We start from the raw sequence: 24,589 nt of genomic DNA, 5'->3' as shown, positions 1-24,589 counted from the left end.
AAGGCAGGTTCTGGACCGTATTCAGTCTGAATCTGTTTTAGCACATCTGGTATTACCGCCATAGACGGTACACCATGTGTTTTTGTGTAAATGGAAGCAAAGACTGTACCCCAAGTGTCACAGTCCTCCACATGTGGTGCGACCCCCATTGGAAGGCAGATGGTCAAGATTCTGTGTTTCTCAATAGGGGTAGTATTCGGAAATACTGCCTCTATTTGAGTAATTTTCTGCGCTAACCAGAAAGGAATTTGTTGCCGTTTTAAGGGGTGTTTTACCAAGACATGATTGTATGTTCTGTGGGGTAATTTTATTTGTGTTCCCCTGATGAGGGGTCAGCTGTGGAACATTAACAGCTGTTTGGGCTGTTGCAGTCCGCATTACATATTGGACTAACTGTCTATGTATTTTAATTAATGTTTTTAGCTGTACTAACAGCTCATCTTTTGACATTTTTACAATGTCCGGATGTGGTGTGTAGCTGGCTAGAACCGGCCACGTTGCTCCTGGTCTACCTAGTGGACCGAGCCTGGTTATGTGATCATTGTGTTTTAGGGCGCCTTTAAACCAGAGCAGATGCTCTTGGTATTTTAATGGTATTTCAATCTCCTCGAAAGGAGCGTACTCATCCGGTGGAACTCCTACTACGTAGTAGTGGAACTCATGTGTTGCAGCGTTTGCTGCTGGAAATTTTATCCAAGAATAGAATACCTCTGTCTGCCGATATTCGTGAGCCTCTATCACGAAGACGACTGTGCCACCTTGTGTGGTCAGTCCATTTTCTATAAGTTTTGACGTTATAGTTTTTCTTAAATGTGCCGGGATGATTATTGCACCCGGTTCAGTAGTCCCTGTACTATCGGGACCCTGCTGAGTCGCATTTACTGCGGCATCAGTTCCGTTGTTTTCTAAGTCTGACATTTTAAAAATGCAGGTTTTTTGCAGAGCAGGTCTCCAAGGAGACAAAGATTAGGTGCACAATATTTTGGAACACTGTATCCTTCAACGTTGAATAAACCAGAGCTTTACATAGGAATCTCTTCCTACTAAGTTCGGGCGGATTTTAACCTTTCACCCACTCCAGACGTCTATTGGAGTATTTACGGGAGAAAGGGGTCTGTCTGAAAAATGCACGACTGAGTTACTCTAACGTCTTGCGTTAGTTTTATCGCCTTACCAAACGTTGGGCGCCATGTAGTGTAGTTCCTATTTTCCCAATAGGCCCTGCACATTAGAATAACATAAACAATAGTGTGGACGTAGAAGTGCGGATGTTCCAGGTCTCTACTGACTATGCTAAACTTAATTGGGTTGGTTACCAACTAGCTCAGAGGTCATTGGAAACTTTCTTGACTGAATAGGAAGTGATCAGCTTCCCTGGCACAGACAAGAAGGGATACAGTTTTCCAACAACCGTGCAACATGACAACTTTGCTCCTCAGATAAGAGTCAATCTCTAGAGTTGTGTGAAACAATAGACAGTTATTTTACTCAGTCAGTTGTTCTGCAGATTACTTTCACAATATGTAGAGAATAGAGAGACAGGCGTTTTCAATAAAAGGTATTATTTATTGAACAGTCTTTCTTCTCATACAAGAGAAATGTATTGCCAAATTGCAAGACTTGTTATTATATAAAGTGCGTACAGTAGAATGAGTATTGCGAAATAATACTGTAAAAGCATTGATATGGTTTCTTAGGCATACAATGGTTAAAATGAATAAAACATATATACAGTCATATATACATTAGGCTAACATACTCAACTGGTGCTTCTAACTACGCCTACCCCAGTGTACCTGACCTAAGCCTAATACTTGGGAGGGAGTAAGTAAGTAGCAGTTTTAGTTAAGTTGGTTTTGCCAAGGTTTGCTTCAGAATTCTCTCTAAGGGTTTAGTCAACAACATACCTCTGGAATAGAATGTTGGAGGTCTGGTATCTCCTTCCAGGACTCGATATCCCAGTCACCCCGCAAGGGTAGGCTGGAAACGCCGGAGCTGGATTTTCTCGGCTGGAGAAAAAACAGCGTCTCTCTCAGCGCGTCGAAGAGGAGGAGGAGGGGCAGCATCCGCGAGCTGGTTGCACCTGCTGGGGACGGTTGTTCAGCTCCTCTGTTCACCACACCATCGTTTGCTCGTTCGCAGCGATAGCATCAGCAGCGATAACGGCAGCGATGTCTATGAGGCAGCTAGCAGCGTTTGCTTAAGGCAACGTTGGTAATATTTATACCTGAAAGGTGCCTTGTTTGACGTAAGTTTCGGACATAAGATGTCAATAAAGATGTCACTAGGAAGTGATAGTCTCTCAGTGCTCATTAGAGTTCTATTACTAATCAAAACATAGCAAGCGGGGATTTCCCAGGTTGCTGAGTTTTTATCTTGTTGAAGAACTCGGAGTGTTAATCTAGGAATCTTAGATAGTGGCTTCTGCTGTGTCATTTACTAATGAGCTGCAGAGGAAGCTGCATAGGAATGTGGCTCTGAACGTGTGAGGTCAGAGACGAGATTCTGAGATTTCACACTTGAACGATTATGCCATTATATGGGAATAAATGGATTATAGCCGTATAGGGGCATAAGGTCATAGGGTTGATCAGGGTCCTAGATTAGAACGCGACACTCCCTCCCAAAGCTTCCCAATTTCTAATAATTACATAATTGCAAGTATAGTTACGTTTTCTGGAAGGCTAAGGGAATCATGTCTTTTCTCTTGCAGGTTAAGGAAACCTAGGGCCCGATGTAGGTCGGTCGGTAACGGCTGAAAATCGGTATTTTCGGCCGAAAATCCGTATTTTCGGCCCTTACCGATCGGTATACAGCCATCAAGATGTAGGGCAAAGAAAATCGTCCAAATCGGCACATATACCGAATCGGAATGACTACAGAATCGGAAATGATCCGAATCGGAAATACCCCGATTCGGAAAGATAACGAATCGGCAACATACCGAATCGGAAAAAAAAAACGATTCGGTCCATGTACCGAATCAGTAGTGACACCGAATCGGAAAAAAAACCGAATCGGTCCATGTATCGATTCGGTAGAGACAGCAAATCGGAAAAATTCCGATTCGGATAACCTACCGATTCGGTTGAGTTAGGAAAATCTCCGATTCGGACAGATAGAGAGATGTAGGGAAGCACTGAAATACCGATTTTGGCTCAAAATCGGTATTTCAAAATCGGAATTTACCATGGATTACAATCAGGTGGTAACCAACTCCAACCCATAAAAATAGACCCAAAATGCATTGCAACTTGCAGGACTGCTGCTTTTTATGTCATTGCAAGGCGGCTACGGCTACAGCAGGAAGGAGAGAGGGCATGGCAAAGAGAGGAACAGGTCTACAGACAGAGGATCACCCTGTTCATGCTCACAGAGGCAGAGATCCTACAGCGGTACAGGCTGGACTCAGACACCATACTGGAGCTCATCAGGGACCTCACACCACTGTTGGACCACCCCACCCCAAGGGCATACGCCATCCCAGCGCACGTCCAGGTGCTATGTAGCCTACACCTGCTTGCGTCTGGCAGCTATCAAAGTGGAGTAGCAGCGGTAGGAGGGGTGACCCAGAGCAGCCTGACAAGGTTTTTCCACAAATTCCTTGACGCCATGATACACAGGATGGACCAATACATCTCTTTCCCTGCAACCCACGCAGAACTTGTACAAACTAAAGCTGACTTTTACCAGATGGCACAATTTCCACAAATCATTGGCTGCATAGATGGCATGCACATTCCGATTTGCCCCCAGCTGACACAGAATACATATACCGCAATAGGAAGTCTACGCACACCATCAATGTTCAGGTGATCTGCAATGCGAAGTGCATCATCACAACCTGGTAGCAAAATTCCCAGGGAGTACCCACGACTCCTACATTTTTCAACAGAGCGGCATCTATGCACGGCTGATGGCTGGCGAATTTGGTGAAGGATACCTCCTAGGTGAGACACATCATCAGACCCCCATAACACAAAGTAGCTAAGTGAAATACATGTATGCATGTGAGTAATGTTACCCCTTTTCCTTCTAGGCGACAGTGCATATGCCCTCAGCTCATTCATACTCACCCCCTACCTCAACCCCTCTACACCCAGCCAAAGGAGGTATAACCGGGCCCACAAAAGCACAAGGAATGTAGTTGAACGGACCTTTGGCATCTGGAAAAGCAGATTCAGATGCCTGCACAAGAGTGGAGGTGCAAGGCAGTATACCCCCATCACCTGCTGCAAGATCATAGCCGTCTGTGCAATGTTGCACAACCTTGCGGTGAAGAAGGGCACTGAGGTGGAGTTGTCAGACTACGAGGACCATGACGACGACGTTGCTGTGCCACAAACACAACCTGCTGGGGTGTCTACGCCAAGTGATGGCAGATACAGACGTGAGGAAATTACAGAAAACTATTTCTGAGTGAGTACAGATGCACAGACAGGTATATGGTTGTGAGGAAAAGAACATTTTAATAATGTTGCAACACCGTTACTGCACTGATGTGCAACAAAAGAAAATGTTAACGAAAAGTAGTTCAATGTCAATGGTCCGGGTTGCCTCACCCGCCCTGGCAAGCCTATTTTTTGCTGCGCTTAGCAGCCCCACTGGGGTGTGCCTCTCCCCCTTCCGCATGTCCAGCAGCTTCAGCAGAGCGCCTGGTGCTCCGGCGCGGCTCCGACACTGCGCTGGCCGGGCTGCTGCGGCTGCTGCTGTCCCCAGCCTCGCCCAGGTCCAGGGCTGGATTGGCCACAGTGTTTGAAATAATCATTGCCTCCATGGCGGTCGTTATGCGGGCCATGCCCCTGGTGACCTCAGCGGTGTTCTGGGTCAGGCTGGCCTCCATATTTGCCCCACGTTGGCATAGTTGTGCAGTAGCAGCAGCAAGGCGGCTAATTGATCTGTTGTGCATGCGGGCATCCCGGCGGCGAGAGTGCTCGTGCTCGTCAAGTTTGTTACATAGCTGTGTGATGGCTGTGGTCATACGGCCAAGTCCTGCAGCAACTTCCTTATTGCTTTCGACGAAAGCCTTAAACCCCTGCGCCATCTCTCCCATTTGCAGGTTATGCTGCCGCAGCTGGCGCTGGCAGGCCATGATGGATTTCGCCTTCATGCGCTGTATCTTCACCATGCTGCCCTCCAGCCCTTCAAAGACGCTGCCCTCCCGTGCCGGACGTGCAGTGCTGGAACTTGTACGCCTCCGGGGATTGCTGCTGCCCTGCTGTGTGGGCTGGGGTGCCACTGGTGTTGCTGTGGTGGTAGCTGGGGCCTGACCCGCTGCTCCCTGGATGGGGTTCAGTGGAGCCACGACAATACTCCTGGCAGGAGATGTGGCAGTTGCAGGGTGGGCCGTTGTTGGTGAGTTCTCTGGGGAGAACATCAATGGGGGTGTGCCAGATATTTGGGGGGAGTGAAGAAATGTGAATGAAAGTCCTAGGTCTTCCTCATTCCCCTGGGCAATGGTGTTGTCTTCCTCCTCCTCCAGGGCTGCCTGACTAGTGCTTGGCCCTGCCACCGCACTGGAAGATGTTGCTGGTGCTGGTGCCACAGTTGCTTCTGCTCCTCCGCCTGATGGTGCCCCTAGGTATAAATAAGCATTTGTGAATTGAGTGCAGATGTATTAGTCACTACAATTAAAGCATTGCACATGTCCTTTCATATACTTTGATTCTGTTCCAATGTTTTTTTAACTATGCTTCTGCACTGCCATATTTTGCCTACTTCTGCTGACCACATTTACCATGGCATTTCTCTTGTCTGTTGGTAGCAGTACTGGGCTGGGGTTTGGCTGTGCATGGTGTCTAAAGGGGAGGTGTCTGGTAGGGTGTGTCATGATGCGCATGCTTCTTACCTTTAGCTGTAGCTCTGGCTGAGCTATCCAGGTTCCCGATTCCAGACACTCTCCCTCTCGATGGTGGTCGAAACTAGTTCCTCCAGCTCAGTGAGGGGTGGCGCCGGGTTGCTGCCTCCACCAGTCAGTCCAGCTTGCCTCTGCAGCTCTGCCATTTCGCGTTTAGTTAGGCTGCCGATGTCATAAAACCTTTTTTTTAGGTCATCAAGGCTCCTGGGGGTAACACCAACTGAGTTCACTTTCTCCCCAATCTCGCTCCACAGCCTCCTCTTTGTGCTCTCCGGTACAGTGAGGGACAGCCTCCCAAAAAGCTGCCTGTGCACCCTCACCACCTCCTCCACCAACACCTGCAGCTCCATGGTACTGAATTTAGGTTTTCTCTTGTGGCCAGCCTTCTGGCTCTCACTGCTGCTAGCCATATTTCTCTCACAGTGCTCTGGATCCTGCTTCCACTGCTGCTCACTGTGAATGTTCAGCTCAGGCTGCCTCTCCAGAAAGTTCTTAATGAGCTGCACCTGCCTGGGTAGCCACTCCCTGCTTGGGTGGGGGAGGGTGGATCCACGTCATTGGCTGTTGTCTCTGGTTTCAGTTTGACTAGCTTGCCGAATCGGATTTTACCGAATCGGATTATACCGAATCGGATTTTACCGATTCGGATTTTACCGATTCGGATTTTTCCGATTCGGAATTTTCAATGCATTCCTATGGGACTTTTGGCCATGGGGGTGTATTGCGATCACCGAATCGGTATTTGCCAATTCGGTATTTGCCGATTCGGAAATTTCCGATTCGGTGGTAGCCGATTCGGTAAATTCCGATTCGGTGGATGCCGATTCAGTACGTATCGAATCACAATACCGATTACGACCGAATCGGTATTTTTCCGATCTTTTTTTCCTACATCTCGTTTTCTGATTTCAGAATACCGATTCGGTGCGATTCGGTATTTTCAAATCGGAAAATGCGTTTTACCTACATCGGGCCCCTAGACTTGTCTTGACTCGTCTACAGAAGCGGATCTGCAAAGTCGTGCTAGCAGCTCACATCCCACCTACTTTCTGTTAAGATTCACAGACAAAAAAATAAAACAGTTAAAGAAATAAATAACTTAAAGTACCACACCATGTTTAGATAAATGCAGAATATTTTACTAAGCAAGACACAACAAATATGATGCATATTGGAGAAGGGATACACAAGGCAGGCAAAAAGGAAATTGTCCCACTGAAAAATATGCAAAAATAAAATGTAAGGCAATTAGAAAAAAACTAAAAAGCAGCTTAAATTATCATAGAGTCCATAGCAGGACGAGGATACACGTAAAAATGGGAGAAGCTACGTTAGTGGTGAGAATTATTTTTAGTGATGCAACGAAAATTACATGTAAAAGCACGCCTCAGTGAATTGGACTGACAGCTGAGTTTCATTTTTAGGTGCACTTTTCCTTCGGCACACATGTACGATCCAGACTAGAGTGGTACACATTGTCCTTATTACAGACGCACCAGGGGTCACACCTTTGTGGTTTGCTTGTGATCTCATCCGGCTTCTCACAGGTTGCATCAGGCCTAGGTGGGCACGCTTCATATTGCATTAAGTCTGGGCACTTAATCTGGCACTGTTCATAGCGTACACACTCATTACTTGCACTGGTTTTAAAAATAAAACCCTCATTGCATTCACAGCCCATTTTGCATTTTTTGTCGCAAACAGGGATGTTTATCTGGCTGAGTTAATCACAGTTTGCTCGGCAGGTCCTCTGGCACCGAAGTGAGCTGCCTGTTGGATGGGCAGGCGACATCTGTTGAGAGACAATCATGCAATTCTAATTTATGATGTATGACCCAAGATGCAACTGTTCTTTTTTCCCTAACCCCCACTGGTTATCATTGCATTCCTTTCACCATCACAATATCCTCCTGTCAGCGTTTTTTGACAACCTTTCACCAAAATGTACATTTTCCCATTGTGTTTTGAAAGTTTCTTTATCTATTACCCTCTCTCCCTTATATCTTTAATTAATTCACACGTTATATATTTATGTCCACTGTTTCCTTCTCATTGCACATTCGCAGACTTGTTTTATTTCCATGAAGATTTTAAGTGATACTAGCGGAAATTTGATTGACATTAAACAGGTAGAAACCATCAAGGCTCAGTTGTATATGAACTTAGAAAGGCACATAGATGTCATAAGCAGTCACAGTAGGCAGAGATACTCTATTGAAGCACCATGACCACTAACGGGGCTTAACTTTAACTTGTCCTAAAATCTTGACCTCAAGTTAATAAAAGATTATAAAAAAGTAAAATAATCAAAAGATGGTTACATTAATATATACAACTCAGTAAAAAATCAAACATTGTGAAGGCAACATGGATTAGTTTCATAAGAGATTAGTATCTCACCCAGAAACATCCTATCAGTTATGCCCCTATGTATCAATCAATCAATCATTGACACTTATAAAGCACGCTACATACCCGTAGGGTCTCAAGGCGCTGGGGGGGGGGGGGGGGGTGCCGCTACTGCTCGAACAGCCAGGTCTTCAGCTTCTTCCTGAAGGAGAGGTGGTCTTGGGTCAGGCGCAGGTCGGTCGGGAGGGAGTTCCAGGTCTTGGCGGCCAGGTAGGAGAAGGACCTTCCTCCTGTAGTCGCTCTTCGGATGCGGGGGACGGCGGCGAGGGCGTGGTTGGCTGATCGGAGGTGGCGTTTGGGAGCGTAGAAGTTGACTCGGCTGTTGAGGTAGCTCGGGCCTTGGTCGTGTAGGGCTTTGTGTGCGTGGGTGAGGAGGCGGAAGGTGATTCTTTTGTTGACGGGGAGCCAGTGAAGGTCTCTCAGATGTCCGGAGATGTGGCTGGTTCGTGGGATGTCGAGGATGAGTCTGGCTGAGGCGTTCTGGATCCGCTGGAGTCTCTTCTGGAGCTTGGCGGTGGTCCCGGCGTAGAGGGCGTTGCCGTAGTCCAGTCGGCTGGTGACGAGGGCCTGGGTGACGGTCTTCCTGGTCTCAGTGGGGATCCACCAGAAGATCTTCCGTAGCATGCGTAGGATGTTGAAGCACGCCGAGGAGACGTTGTTGACTTGCCTGGTCATGGAGAGGGAGGAGTCCAGGATGAAGCCCAGGTTGCGTGCATGGTCTGTCGGTTTGGGTGCGGTGCCCAGGGCGGGAGGCCACCAGGAGTCGTCCCAGGCGGAGGGTGAGGAGCCCAGGATGAGGACCTCCGTCTTGTCCGAGTTCAGTTTCAGGCGGCTGGTCGTCATCCACTCGGCTACCTCTTTCATCCCTTCGTGCAGGTTGGCTCTGGCGGCGGCGGGGTCGTTGGTCAGGGAAAGGATCAGCTGGGTATCGTCGGCGTAGGAGATTATGCTGAGGTTGTGTTTGCGTACGATGGCCGCGAGGGGGCTCATGTAGACGTTGAAGAGGGTGGGGCTCAGAGATGATCCTTGGGGGACGCCGCAGATGACTTCGGAGGCCTCTGACTTGTACGGTGGTAGGCGGACTCTCTGTGTTCTTCCGTCGAGGAAGGAGATGATCCATTCCAGCGCCTTGTCCTGGATTCCGATGTTGCTGAGGCGCCGTACTAGGGTGCGGTGGCAGACCGTGTCGAATGCCGCGGAGAGGTCTAGGAGGATGAGGGCCGCTGTTTCTCCATTGTCCATCAGGGCTCGGATGTCATCGGTGGCGGCGATGAGGGCGGTCTCGGTGCTGTGGTTGGCTCGGAAGCCGGACTGTGAGGGGTCGAGGGAACCGTTCGTCTCGAGGAAGGCGGCCATCTGCTTGTTGACGGTCTTTTCGATGACTTTGGCTGGAAACGGGAGGAGCGAGATGGGGCGGTAATTCTTGAGGTCGGTGGGGTCCGCTGTTGGTTTCTTGAGTAGAGCGCTGAGTTCGGCGTGTTTCCAGCTCTCAGGGAAGTTGGTGGTGTCGAAGGATGTGTTGATGATGTCTCGCAGGTGGGGTGCGATGACAGCGTCGGCCTTGTTGAAGACGTGGTGAGGGCAGGGGTCGGTCGGTGATCCGGAGTGGATGGAGTTCATCGTGCGGATGGTGTCTTCGGTGCTGATCGGGGTCCAGGCGTGGAGGGTGGTGGTGGGGGGTGGTTGTTCGGTCATGGTGTGCATTGGTTGGTTGTTGAAGCTGTTGTGTATGTCCGCGATCTTGTTGTGGAAGTATGAAGCGAGGGAGTTGCAGAGGTCTTGCGATGGGGTGATGTCGTTGTTTCCTGCGCTGGGGTTGGAAAGCTCTTTCACGATGTTGAAGAGTTCCTTGCAGTTGTGTGCGTTGTTGTCCAACCGGTCCTTGAATGCTGTTTTCTTGGCGGCGCGGATCAGCTGGTGGTGTTTCCGGGTGGCAAGTTTGAAGGAGGTCCTGTTGTCTGGTGTCGGTTCCCTTCTCCAGACTTTCTCGAGGGCTCGGCAGTTCTTCTTGGAGCTCTTGAGTTCGTCGGTGAACCATGGGGCTTTCTTGCTGCCGGGTCTGCTAGGCGGGGTCCTCAGTGGGGCGAGTTCGTCCGCGCAGTTGCTGATCCACTTCGTGAGGTTGTCGGCGGCCTGGCTGGGGTTCGCTGATCTGGCAGGAGGGTGCTGGCTCAGGGAGGTGGCGAGCTGGTCTACTGTGATCTTGTTCCAGCTTTTGCGGGCGGCATGTTGCTGGTGTTGGTGGGTCGTTGTTCTCTTGAAGGTGAAGTGGACGCAGCTGTGGTCCGTCCATTGAAGCTCTGTGGCGTGGCTGAAGTCGATGTCTGTGCTGGAAGAGAAGACTGCGTCGAGTGTGTGTCCGGCGAGGTGGGTGGGGGTGGACACCAGTTGCTTGAGTCCCAGGTTGGCGAGGTTGTCGAGCAGGGTGCTGGTGTTGCGGTCGTTGTTGTTCTCCAGATGGAAGTTGAGGTCTCCCAGGAGGATGTAGTCAGCGGAGGGGAGGGCATGCGGGCTGACGAACTCGGCGATGTCCTCGCTGAATTGCGTGCGTGGTCCAGGGGGTCGGTAGATCAGGGTGCCTCTGAGGGTGGTGTTCGGGTTGGTGTGTATCTGGAAATGCAGGTGTTCGGCGCTGGTCAGAGTGTTGTCGGTGCTGGTCGTGAGACGGATGGTGCTCCTGTGGATGATGGCGATGCCTCCTCCCATCTGGTTGGCGTTTCGGTCCCTCCGGACGATCTTGTAGCCCTCTGGGATGGCGATGGCGATGTCAGGAGCTGAAGAGGCGTTCATCCAGGTCTCCGTGAGGAAGGCAACGTCAGGGGCTGTGGCGTCTAGAAGGTTCCAGAGTTCGATGGCGTGTCTGTGGACGGAGCGGGTGTTGAGCAGGATGCACTTGAGGTGGGTGCTGCTGGTGTTCGACTTGGCGGGTGCTGGTGCGGGGCAGGTCCGGGTGCAGGTGAACTTGCAGGCGTGGCAGCTGAAAGGTCCGTGGGTACGTCGTGGAGTGGCTTGGCTTTCTTCCCATTTCTCTTTCCTCCCTCCTTCTTAAGCTACATGTGGAACATTCCACTTACAGTCTGTTTAGAATGTTAGTGAATTTCCTGTGAGATGTCCTATCAGGCGGGACATGAGACATACCTTGCTGGCGTCTATATAAATTTGGAACTTATTTCATCCCTCTGTTGATCTTCCTTCACTGGCGACGAGGAAGGGATGCTGAGCAAAGTGCAGCAGTGTGGGTACACCTCTGAGGTTATGAACTTTCACCTCCAGACCTGCTCGGGTCTGCATTAGAAGACTGACTGCTGTGCTTAGGGTGGACTCTACTAGTCTCATGATTTGCCTCTATTGAAGTGACGGACATAGTGTAGTGTGCATTGATCTAAGGTTCCCATACAACTTACTACCTGCTTTTCCCATGGTGACTAGGTTGAGTGCAAACAGATGTGCTATTACAGCTTGTATTCTACTGGACCATTAAACTAAGTAATATAGGGCTCTTTGACTGATTTGCATATGGCTGGGTCCAAACTGGAATGGCATGGTGAGCAAAATAACGATGGATGTAGGCCAGATCTCTGTACTGGGGTGAATTTATGACATTGTCCTACATTCTTTCCATCAATTGATCTTTTTGCACTAGTAGGCCTGCAGCACTTATCGTGCCTCCCACTTAAATAGCACTTTAAACATGTCTCAGGCAGGCCATTGCAGAGCCTGGGTGTGAAGTTTTAAACTGCCGTGTTGACCTGGCAAGGGACCCTACTTGCCAGGCCCAAACTTTCCTTTTTAATACATATAAATTACCCCTAAAGTAGGCCCTTGTCTGCCGATGGGCCGGGTGAAGTGTATTTAAAAAGTAGGACATGTACTTTTACATTTTATATGTCCTGCTAGTGAAATACTCTTATTTCTAAGGAAACCAAATTATGCCCCTCTGGTATCACAATTTAAAAACACAACATTTGGTAAAGTTGTTTTTTAAATTGCGGTTCTGAAAATGCCACTTAAAGTTGGCATTTTCTTATTTAAACCATGTGGTGCCTTCTGCCTGGCTCTAAAATTCACATCTGGGGTGGGTGGCAGCTGGCTTCCTGCATTTCCTCCAGACAGCCACACACAAAGGAAGGGTAGATGTGACTGCCTAGTCATCTGCATCTTGATGGGTCATCTTGAGCAGCAGGACCCTCTGCACCTGAAAGAGCTGTGTCCTGTTCACAGTCAAAGGATTGCACATCATCCTAGAGTTAGTCTGGAGCCAGGGCAGGGATTTGTGAACTTCAAAGCATCTCTTTGAAATCTCCCTACTTCAAAGGTCAAATGGGGTAAAAGTACTGAACCTTTAACTCTACCAACTGAAAACATTGCTGGAACTAAGGACATTCTACTAGGAAGAAGGACTATGTTGCAGTAGGAGGGACTGCCACTTTGCTAATATGCTTTGCTCAGTTGGCCTGCTGCTCCTTGCCTGGGAGTAAAAAGGACTGGACCTGCTGTCAACATTCTCGAACTTAAGTTTGTCAGTCAGTCAAAAACATATGTTTATTTAGACCATGATCTTTAACCCCTTCGCTGCGGGGGTTATTCCCCCGCTGTGCTGGGGGAGAGGGGAGCACACACAGTGACCGCATGCTCTTGACGAGCTCAGCTCGTCATGAGGCACGGCGTTCCTGTGCTCATGACGAGCTGAGCTCGTCACAGGTGCACCGGCTCCCGTGGTACGCTCAGCACAGTAGGGGAATTCTCCCCGCACCTGACCGTTGCACGGGCCATGACGAGCTGAGCTCGTCATGAGCACCGGAGCGCCGTGGCTCATGACGAGCTCAGCTCGTCATGAGCATGGAAGGGGTTAAACCTATTACACTATAAGAAGAAAAGATTTAAAGGGAAGAAAAATTATTTCCTTACATTATAATAACATGCCAAACTAAAACCATGCTAAACCTTCTATAATTGCAACAAATTCCATCATATGTGGACACAGATGAAATACTCAGATATTTACAAAAAATTAGTTCACAGACATTAGAAATTGCCCCAAAGCATAGGATGAATCTAAAACCCACACATTCACTAGTAAGTTGGCTTCTTCCCATCTTTTTCTAATACTACATTTTTGTAAAATTGATCTCAATTTTTTCTGTTGTGCTAAGTACCACATACATTCCACAAAATAGTAATATAACCCTCCACAATGCTCTAATGCTCGTTTAGCAATAGCTCATAGTCAGAAACAGTGATCTGTTGCCGAGTGACCCCCCCCCTTAAAACCACTGTGCTCTATAGTGATTATCAAATTTGATTCAGTCCACTTTGCCCCAGGAATAATTTAGAGAATACTTTGCCCCCACATCCAACGGGTTTATTTGTCTACAGCTTCCTAATTAGAAAATCTCACCTTTTTTATACATTTTTGATCACTGCCCCCTTTCAACCATCTAGAGAAATTCCTTAATTAAGAATACTGTGGAATAAGAGAGTAAGTCAACTATTTCCATTGGTAGATTATCTGGACCTGTTGTTCTTGAAAGCTTTAGATCTGAAATAGTATTTTTGATTTTTTCTAAAGAGAAATATTCTCTTATAGCATTGTTTATATTAACAATAGTTGGCTGTGGAATGGTTGATGCTCCTTTATTATACATTTCATCTGGATGTATGGCCTATGCTTCCTCTCCCACCTGATGTTTCAGCTTTCACAGGATATTTTCAATGCCATATTGTGCTAGTTCCCCAAATATTTTAATGTCATTCGTCTCTATGGTTTATTACATGATTCTCCATTTATTGTCCTGATAGGCCCATTTCTTACTAGCTATGAAACCTTTAAGCTTTTTCCTTGGGTCGATACATTGGGGTTTAACCTTGTTAGTCTGTGAGTGCTTTATATTTCTTTATATTTCCTTATCCATGTTTTGCTGTGCTGACCTGCTGATAAGATTGCTGTGCTGTAGGAAGGAGAGCCAGTTTGCAAATCTGTTTTGCTGTGTTGGTTTGCTGCCTGCTGCTCCTTACCTGGGAGTGAGAACGACTGGACCTGCTCTTTGCATCCTGGATCATATGTTTCTGCAAAGGCTTCTTGGCATCGATTCCTTTTCCTCTAGTCTCGGGGATATCACAGACTTTACTTTTCATCTTCAATTAAGCAACTGGACTTTGCTTGCTGTAAGTCTAGCTCTATCAGCTGGTGCCAATCTAGTTGAGGGTACTCGGAAGTAAGTTGAAAGTGCTAACCCTGACATGAATATGCACATTATCGCTGCTGTGCCAATCGGAACCGACACATAGCCTGCTGCGAGATCAATGCATTGCCACTGCTGCGGGAACTGGGACCAAAGCATTGCACTCGAAACCACCACATACCCTCCGGAAGCATCACATGTGGGACTATTGCACTCCAGAATTGGCGCTTCGTCTACAGAACCAATGTCTTACCACTACTGCATGTAGGAATCTGGTGCAACCTCTCAACTGCGGGGGGATCATTGACCTATTGCTTGACTGCATGCTCATTTCGTACTTTGACAAGGATTAAGGTACTATTGCTCAGCGGTCCTTCATGGGTTTTAGAGCTAGCCTGCACTCCATTGCGAGTGGCCTCAACTCTTGACTTAGTCTCTGTATAGCCTTATCATTGTAATCCCCTAAGCGCTCTTTGCTTCTAAGTGCTATTTTGACACTTATTCTTTACAAAAAACATATCTTGACTTCTTCTTGCTGGATGTTTGTCATGTTGGTCTTGTTCTGTTCAGAAAATAATAACCTATTATTCTAACCTAGTGTAGAGTCCTTTTGTGGCGTTTTCACTGTAATACTGTTTGATGTGTGACTTACCGTGACTAGGCTTGTGGTTCCTGCTTGGACAGGGTGCATAACTCTGCCAACGAGAAACCACGTTTCTAACACAAAGTAACAGAAGTAATGTTCAACCTCCAAAAGCAGGATTTACCATTAAAGGAGAAATATATAAAATGGGTGTGACATGTGTTGAGTTTCTTGAAAACAACATTTCAAGTGAAGGGTTAAGAAAAAACTGAGTCTAGTTGATGCACAATGAATGCACCACCTCCTTCAAACAAGAATCAACTAAAATCATTTTTGGGTTAATCACAGTATATGCACAAACATGTCAGAACCTTTGTAGACTTAAGGGCTTATTCATGAGAGGCTTGTACCACCAGACGTTCCGGTGGAAAAAGCCTCTCAATCATATTTTTGAGGCGATGTAAAGCCAGACTACATGACTTTGGATGGCCTCATAGATATGGAACAGGAAAAAGCATCACAAGTTGCTATCTTGCCTTACTCTCTGTCAAGGTGGCATTCCATGGGCATTGTGGTAGGGTTTCCCATGCAACACACGTAAACCTGGGGCAGCGCTAAAACCTTATTCCTCCCCAGCGCAGGCCTAACAAGGAGAAATATTTGTATTTCTCCTCGTTTTATTCCTCTTTCCATGTGTGCTTCATTCCACAGAACTCACAGAAAGAGGAAAATGCCTCTTTAGAATGTTTTGTGCAGTAAAAGTGCTTCTTCCTGCACAAAAACAATCCTGACAACAACAGAGACTCTCTTGCACCATGGAGCAAGGGGGTCGGTCTTTGTTGGTGCTGAGCAGCAAATTGTGCGCCAGCACAGAGGTAAAAGAAAAATAAGCACCATATTTTATAAATACAGTGCTTTCCTGACCTTTCCCACAATGGCGTAGATCAGCAAGAAGATTTGTGGAGCTATTCTAAGCAAATTCCTCATACATGAGGGCCTTAGTTCACCCACTAAGATCCCAGTACACAGAAGGCCCCCATGTGAATGGTCTACAGAGCACCATAACAATTTCAATAAAGAATGCCATTATTAATGCCCCCAACATATGCAATTTCAAAATCAATGTTAAAACCCTACCAGCCGCTAATGCCAGCAGCAAAGGCCTTGGGCTACCTTATCTTAAAGTGTTGAAGGACCAGAAATAATATTCTTTTTCCTCCTAGGCCCCTCAGAGATGCTGACTATAAGTACCCTACAGTGGAAAAAGTAGTGTGTTAGAAATTAGGTTTCTGGTTGGCTAGGGTATGCACCTAAGCCTGGCTGAACCCACCTCTCTAGTCAGGGTAAGGGAGTTCCCACCCAAGAAACCCCATGCTGACCCCCTTAGTAGCAGCTTTTTGGTATGTGAAATGTGATTCTTTAGTTGAGGTATTGGGGTCCTGTAATGTGCAGGCATTTGTAGGCGTGGGTGAGCATCTTGAAAGTGACTCTCATCTCAACAGGGAACCAGTGGAGGTTCTGTAGGTGTTGGCTGATGTGCTCTTGTTTGGGGATGCCGAGCACAAGTCTGGCGGCGGTGTTCTGAATTGTCTGCAGTTTGCGGAGTAGAGACTTGTTGAGTAACTTGAAATGCCAAGTCACTGTGGCAGCAAACTGTGCACTCAGGCCCAGCAGTGGCAGAGGCTTGAGGCAGGTTTGAAAGGCTACTTCTGTGAGGGGCACAAGTAGCGCTACATGCCCACGAGTAGCATCAAATTAACAAGCCCTGGGTATATGGGCAACCACTGTACAAGGGACTTACAGGTAAAATAAAAATGCCAAATAGGTGTAGACCAATAATACCAAGTGTACAGGAGACAGCACAGGCACTTTAGCACCTATCAGCAGTGGCAAAGTGACCAGAGTCATACAGCCAACATACACAGGTCAGAAGAAATACAGGAGGAAGGCAAAACGTTTGGAATAACCCCGTAAAAAGAGCCAGGTCCAACAAAGTCTTAACAACAAAAAGAACCGGGGGTCTATAACGGAGCTTCAAGTACTCCGAGCTGCTGCAAAACTCCTACATAAGTGAGTTAGGCGCTAATAGAGCTATATAAGTCTCTATATCAGAATGTGTGCCAGGACAAACCTGTCGAGGGACCTACTGAGATTGTTTGTAAGACCCGTACAGAGATGTGTTGGATTCCCATCAAATAGCTATGTAGATCAAGTGTTCTCATTTGGTCATCCAAAAATGGGGTGGTATGTCTCTTGATCAATGAGACCCATCCATCGCCCTTACTCAATTGGGTCGCACCATCAATCGCTAAGGTACCCATGAACAAATGATAAAGATGGGATCGAGTGCAGTGCAAAAATCAAAAGATGTGTGAGTTAAAAACAAGGGGTAAAAGGATCAATAGGCGAAAAACTCGAATGTAATTTGTCCTTTCCCTCAAACAAACAAGAACAATGCAGAGGAAGCAGTCTAAACATATAACTGCATATACAAGGCCAACATGTTTCAGCCGGTAGGGACAAGATCCCATGGCTTTCTTCAGGGCCACAGTTCTAAGCATTAGCTACTGCATACATAAAGTGAACGTAACGACAATCTGTAAAGGATATACATAAATAGTCCAAAATCGTGTTCCTCTGTACCAAACGGTGTCTCTTACATCTGTTAACAAGAAACAAGAAATAAATTGTAGTAAGTCCTATCAAAACAGGAAAGACCTGGCACTGGCTTCTACTAAGTAAGCCAATTTATTTTACTAATGTTACTCACCTGAATATTACAGGGAGTGTACCTCACCTCTCCTGGAACCCAGCTCAGGACAAAGGAGGCCCCGCTCTGTGAAGGCAAGGAAGGGGTAATGAACGGAAGGGTGGACAGTACTACTCTATTTCTCCATCCAATACATAATATAGCCCCTATAACAGTCAAGCTTCACAGAGCCACAAAAAATCCTAAGGGTGGAATAAGTCACAGAGCCCATTAAAGTCCCAGGTTCCCAAGATCCATCACTTAATGTAAAAAGCTTTCCTCTAAATATGAGTGTCCTCAATAGGATGGAGCTAAACTGTAGCAGGTTTAGATCTGGGCTAGCAAAAGTTTGACAGACCAAGCCTGGTCTCATATCCCAGAAACATAGGTGAACCAGTCTATGCCACCCCAAAAAAAAAAGGCCAAAAATAAATCCTAATGAGGACTAACCTGTCCGGCGTTGTCTCATTGCAGGACCCGAGCTTCGTGGGAGGCAAAAATGGCTGCCCACAGGAAGCTTATAAAGGAGATAGGGGCGGAGACAAGACTAACTAAAGTCTTACTTAAGTCTGTCTTAAGACAAACTTAAGACAAACTTAAGACAAAATGGACTAACCTGGTGTGTAGTCCATTTGTGGGGTTTTCACTGTGTTACTGTGAGTATTGGTACAAATACTTTACACATTGCCTTTGATAAGCCTGTCTGCTCATGCCAAGCCACCATGGAAGTGGGCAGGGGTTATCTAAAGAGTGTATCCCCCTTACCCTGACTAGAAGCAAGGGACCATATTTGGACATTGGTACCTACATCTGCCAACTAGAGATCCCCAAGATCTAACACATGGTATGACAGCAAGTGGGGTCTGAAAAATCGGAACTGGATTGTGTCCCAATGGGTGTGTGCCAATAAACCTGTTGGCAGCCAAAACTAGTTCAATGTATTCTCAAAACCTTTAAAGATAAAACATATAAAACGCAACATAGTGGTTCTAGTGAATTGGTAGAAAAGGAGTATCAATAGGTTGGCTTGATGACTTGCTATTTTGATCCCTTTGGGGATTCCCTCCATCCCGAGGAGTTCTCATTCAGACACTTCCACCAGAAGGAGGAACTGTGCTAGAATATCTCACTCATTAGGTTGGTAAATTAACGATAAATTGTACTGATCAGGTTCTAGTAGAAATCCAATTGTTCCCTGCATGTAGTGGCTTCTATAGCTTTTAATTTTTACATTACCAAGCATTCTCTTTTACCTATGATGTTGTGATCAGTATTTCGCTGTTCCGCTCCATGCACTTCAAGATTGTTCTTCTTTCTATTGGAAGGGAAATGTGTTGTATCCCCCTTTTTCCTTCTCTTCCAATTTCCATTCTCACCCCACCTTCTTCAGATATAAGTGGAAGATGTCCCCTAAAGTCCATTCAGAATGTCGGGGAATCTTGTGTCAGTTGCCTTGCCTTTGTTTCTTTCTCAACAAATGTGAGACTTTTGTCCCCTGTTTTAATCTTCATTCACTAACTTGCAAACATCATGGTCTAACCATAAAATCATACATTTTTAGGTTTGTCCTACAGCCTGGAGCTGCGGCCTTCATCATATTCAAACACCTATTAGAAAGCCAATACCTGTTTGACGTTATAGTTGACCACCCTCTTTACTGTTGACGTAAGAAAGACTTACTTCACTGAACTAATATATAACACAATTACATTGTGCATTGTAAATAACTGTTTGCCACATTAATGAGATCAAAGTAAATTATTTGAAGAGACTATGTTGAAACCAAAAACATAAAATGTAGATATCTGAGTCAAAATCACAATCTTTAATTGATGCAATTTTAAGATTCAACATTGAGGAGTGGGAAAAAGGTTATTATGAAGGATAAACGTAGCCCTTATTCCAGAGTGATCTTGAGTCTTCTCTTATTCTCTCCCTGCATTATTTCATACAGGTACACAAAATGTAAGACATTCAACTCTGACAACTGACATGGCGAAAATCCTCCACCATTTTTACTTGTTGTGCCTCACGAATGTCTCCAACTTATGTAAGAGGTGGTAGAATCTCCAAATCCAATCATTAGCCCTCGGTCAATAAATTGAATTATACAATTTATTAACAACATTTTAGTGTTTAATCCAAAGATTTTGAAGCCATGATGGGAACCTTCTGAAATCATCTGAAATAAGAGTTTATGACTCAGCAAAATGTTCCTGCTTCTTAAGCTGGATGCTCCCAGCCAGGTCATACTCCAATCAAAGAATTGATGGAGCAAGGTTTCACACGTAAAGAAAATTGCTTTTATTCAGCCTCTTGAAATAACATAGAACATATTAATCAACATGTTTTGTCCATTAATATATGCATTTCACGACACATTTGGTAAGATGGGGAAGCTTGCCTATGTGCTTTTACTAACAGTAACCTGAGTGTCTTAATATGGCTGCCGAAAACGGGGTAAATTTACTGGGCATGTGTCCTCCACATCTACGTGGTGTGACGTACCTCTGATTTTGGTCGGAACTTCTTGCTTCTGCGCACTAGTGCCAGAAATGGCCGCTTCAAACCTCACATGCTAATGCTTATGCTGCTGCTTGTACTAAACTTGTTCTTTCTGCCTAACTATTAATGCAAAGGTTAAAATAAAGTAATGGGGTTAGAGTAAAGATAAGTGGTATACAGTGCATTCATTTATTTTTGTATTCTAATGTTTCTCTTTGACTTTGTTAATAGCTCGTATTTGGGCCTGAGCGGTGACTTGAAACGCCATTTTGAATATGCACCGCGCATGTGCTGGGAGAGCGCAAGGTCCTCAAGCTGTGTCATTGAAACCGTGCCAAGGACTGTCTTACCCGCTATGCGCCTGGGAACCTAACCCCATGACCTGGGAAAAGAAAGACAACTTGCTAAATTTTACAGCATTGTATACTTAAATGAAATAATAGCCTGAATAACCTGTCTTCGTCCAAACTACAGCAAACAATGGCCATTCTTTTGAATTACAAGGTTTAGCTTGTGTTTACCGATCTTAAACAATTTGATGATTAAATAAAACAGTAAACGGTGGTGCCAGGGAATTATACAATTTTATGGCTGCAGCATTTACCACATAATTAAGGATTGGCTGCATTTCACAACAAATTTTCCACATTAATGAAGTTTTCAGATTTCACCAAAGTATTGTTTCTGGCCACCGAATGTACACATAAATTGCAATTTTTTAAACTTAACTTAGATAACCTTCCTGCAAAATGTGGTCCTTCCTTACAGGTTTCACACAATCTTAAGTAGCCCTGATAAAGTTAACGCTCCGCTCTGCAGAGCGGGTTGAAGCATGCCCTTTAAATGATAAAATCCATATTTCACAGGTCCGTGAAATATATTCCGTATTTCACGATTCCACTTTACTTACGGGAACACCCAGCCCATTTTTCATATGTCAAACTTAACAATGTCTATACAATCCTTACATTTTGGGTTCCAATGTGTATAAAAGAGTAAATGTCATTTGATAAAAAATAAGTTGGTGAAGAAGGTAGACGGCTGGTGGAAGAAGTTCGTTTTGTTGTGTTATGTGTTTTGAGCTGTTGTGTTTTGTTGCCTAGTTCTATTTTGGTGTGTTGGGTCGTGATTACTTTTTTCTTTCTGTTTTCCTGTTGTGTTTTGTGTACTCTTTTGCATTGCTGTTATTATGCAAGTTATTTTGCATTGCTGTTATAAGTTATCATGATTTTATTCTTTGGCATACTGATGTGTTATGTTTGCATGCCGTTTCGCTGTGTTGGGGTGTAGCTAAGGGGCGTTCTGTTTTTGTATTTTATTGATGCTATCTGGTTGTTAGCTTATATTGCAATGCTTTATGTTGTTTGTAATTATAGAGTGGTGTCTTGTGTTGTAGTGAAGTTTGTTGTATTAATGTGCTGTTGGGCTGTAATTTACTGTATTTTAATTGTTCTGGTGTTGATGTTGTTTGGATTTGTGCAAGTGTCCGAAGTTTTTACTCCCAAAGTACCAAATGGCTTTGTCTATATGGACACAATGCAGCCATATTGACTGAGTTATGCGAAGGAATGGTGCCATCAGGAATGAAGAAAAATGATAGCTTCGCATACCTGTATTAACTATTTGGTTACTTTCTGTGCACGAAATTTCTTGCCATTAAATTCATATTTACACTTCCGAAATCTAGGTTTATCATTACATTGACCCCCAAACCATCGTGAAGACGGTTCACTTTGCCAGGGGCCCAATGGATTCTACACCAACGGAGAACCAAATTGTGAAGCTTAATTAACTAAATATCCTGGGAAAGTTCGTTTTTAAACTACCGCATATGTTTTAACACGCTATATCTACGTAATGTTAGGAAAAGTGGAGATATTCTTTCGTATATATATTTTCTTGATGATTTAGTACCTGTCTATGTTTTAGATTCGATATTTTTGTAGGATGATGTAAAGAAATCGCTATATTGACATACACCCAGATAGTGATGCCTCCTGGCAAAAAACAACTCAAACATTGTTTAGAAATTCCTATCAGCGAATGCCATATACACCGTTTGCATAAAGTATTGCGGTCATTAACCCTAAAGTGCATGGCTACTTCCTCGTCCTAGAAACGTCAACAGAATGAAGTGATTCGGGCCTAGTTCAGAAAGGGAAACTTAAACGTTTATGTAAGTTTACTATTTTTTTGATATTTACAATCTCCAATGTAATAGTTCTATAATAAATGTGCGGAGGTCTCTGCCCTGACTGCAGAATCGCCACAGTTATAAACATTCTATCAAATAGGACTTTCTCAATGGCTAAAAAACATTACACTTACACAGAAGTCAAGTGTAAGTTTTCCTTTGTGAATCAGACCTATATTCTGCTCGAATACAAAAGTACCCAACACATATAGACTGTAGGTGAAAAGCTCCCAATGTCATATTAATAAGTAGGAGAGCCAATGCAAATATTGTTTAAAATTAAACTTAATTAAACCTGGCGAGGATCAGTGATTGCACTTATTTACTGATGGAAACTCCGGGAACTCGCTGGCTTGCGCAAATAGACAAACATAATAAACAAAAGGAATAAGCAGACAATGCTACCTTCAAAGCAGGAAGTTCAGCTTATTTCATAATCAGTTATTGCAGTTGCTAACATTAGCGATGGAGTAAGCCGATAAATGAGCCGTTCACATGGCTCTGGAAAGCTTATTGCATCACTTGCAGGCTGAGACATTTGTTTAATGGCCATGAATCAGAGAGGATCATTAATCCCTACTTTATGGTCTGAAATAGACAAACCTAGCTCTGAAATGTAGAGGGGCCCATGTTATTATGTACAGATCATCTCACATATGACATACTGTACATATTACATATTACTGCACCATGTGTGCGATTCGTTCGGTTCATACTAGATTACATACATTAGAATGTGATGTGGCTGGAGAAGGAGCTGGATCTTGGTGAAATGTATTTATTTTTATTTAAGAGTTTTATTTAGTACTGACAAAACCAGAGAATATCAGAGTGGTTTACATCAGTGCATGTCCATGACAGATAACTCATATAATCAGTGCAGCTCAACTGAATCAAAACAAAGTTTGAGCACGATTTAGCAAGAATATTACACTGGAGGGGAACAGGTCTTTTGGGCGATGGATGTCCTGCTCATTGAGATGTTAGATGAGGAGGAGATCCTTTAGCTGTCTATCAAAGATCAAGAAGAAGGGGTTTGTCCTGATATGTACTGGAACGGAGTTCCAGATTTTTGGAGCATTGCTCGAAAAAGAGAATGTTGTGGTTTTTGTTTGTCGGCTTTAGACTGAATGAGGAGTAGCGTGTTTCTTTTCGTCTTAGTTAGCGTCTTAGTTTTCTTGGCTGGTCTGCTTTTTTGAGTTTAGAAGTGAGGTAGGCCGGTTTCCCAGTGTGAAGGGCTTTGTGAGTCAGACAAGCAGTTCTGAAGTTGCAGCAAGCTTCCATTGGGAGCCAATTCATTTATTCATGGCAGGGGAGATGTGGTCATATTTTTGATTCCTGTGACCATTTTGGCTGCTTGATTGAGAGTGGTTCTGAGGGTTGCAAGAAAGGCTTTCATTGTGCCTGTGAAGGTGGCTTTCCGGTAGTCTAATCTGGGTAGCACCAGGGATTGGGTGGCAGATGTAAGATCATTCACTGGCAGGTAGGGTTTAATTATGTTTAGAAGTTTCAGGTTGTGGAAGGAAATCTTAACACTGTTCTTTAGATAATCTTTCATGATGAGTTTGGGGTCCAGGGTGATTCCTGGAGATTTGATGAAATCTGCTAGACTTAGAGCAGCTCAGAGCATCTACGGACTTTATCCATTCTTACATATGAACAACCACTCTGTCTTTGATGTGAGAATAATTTCTATCTTATCTTGATGGAGTTGTAGGTGGCTGCAGGTTAGCCAATATTCTTTTGCTTTGAGGGAGGCATTTAGCCAGTGTATGTCCTTTAGTACAGAGAATTCAATGTAGAACTGGGTTTCATCTGCATATAGATGGAAGCGAATGTTTTCTTGGATGAGAATGATGGTGAGGGGCTCCATGTATCTACTGAACAGTGTGGGCAATGTGGACAAGAGAACAGATCCTTGGAAGACACCCCAGGTAATTGCTCTTGTATCAGAGGTCAGATTTGTATTTTTATTTGTTGTAAGCAGTTATGTAGAAAAGATGTGCAACCAGCGTAGGACCCCCACGCCTGCACCAATCCTTTTTTGTAGGGAATCCAAGAGAAGATTGTGCAAACAGTGTTGGAGGCCTCTGATAGGTCTGGTAGTGTG

Source organism: Lissotriton vulgaris, unplaced genomic scaffold (genome assembly GCF_964263255.1).
Source record: "Lissotriton vulgaris unplaced genomic scaffold, aLisVul1.2 SCAFFOLD_1815, whole genome shotgun sequence".
Lineage (NCBI taxonomy): Eukaryota > Metazoa > Chordata > Amphibia > Caudata > Salamandridae > Lissotriton > Lissotriton vulgaris.
Note: the sequence above shows the minus strand (reverse complement) of the source record.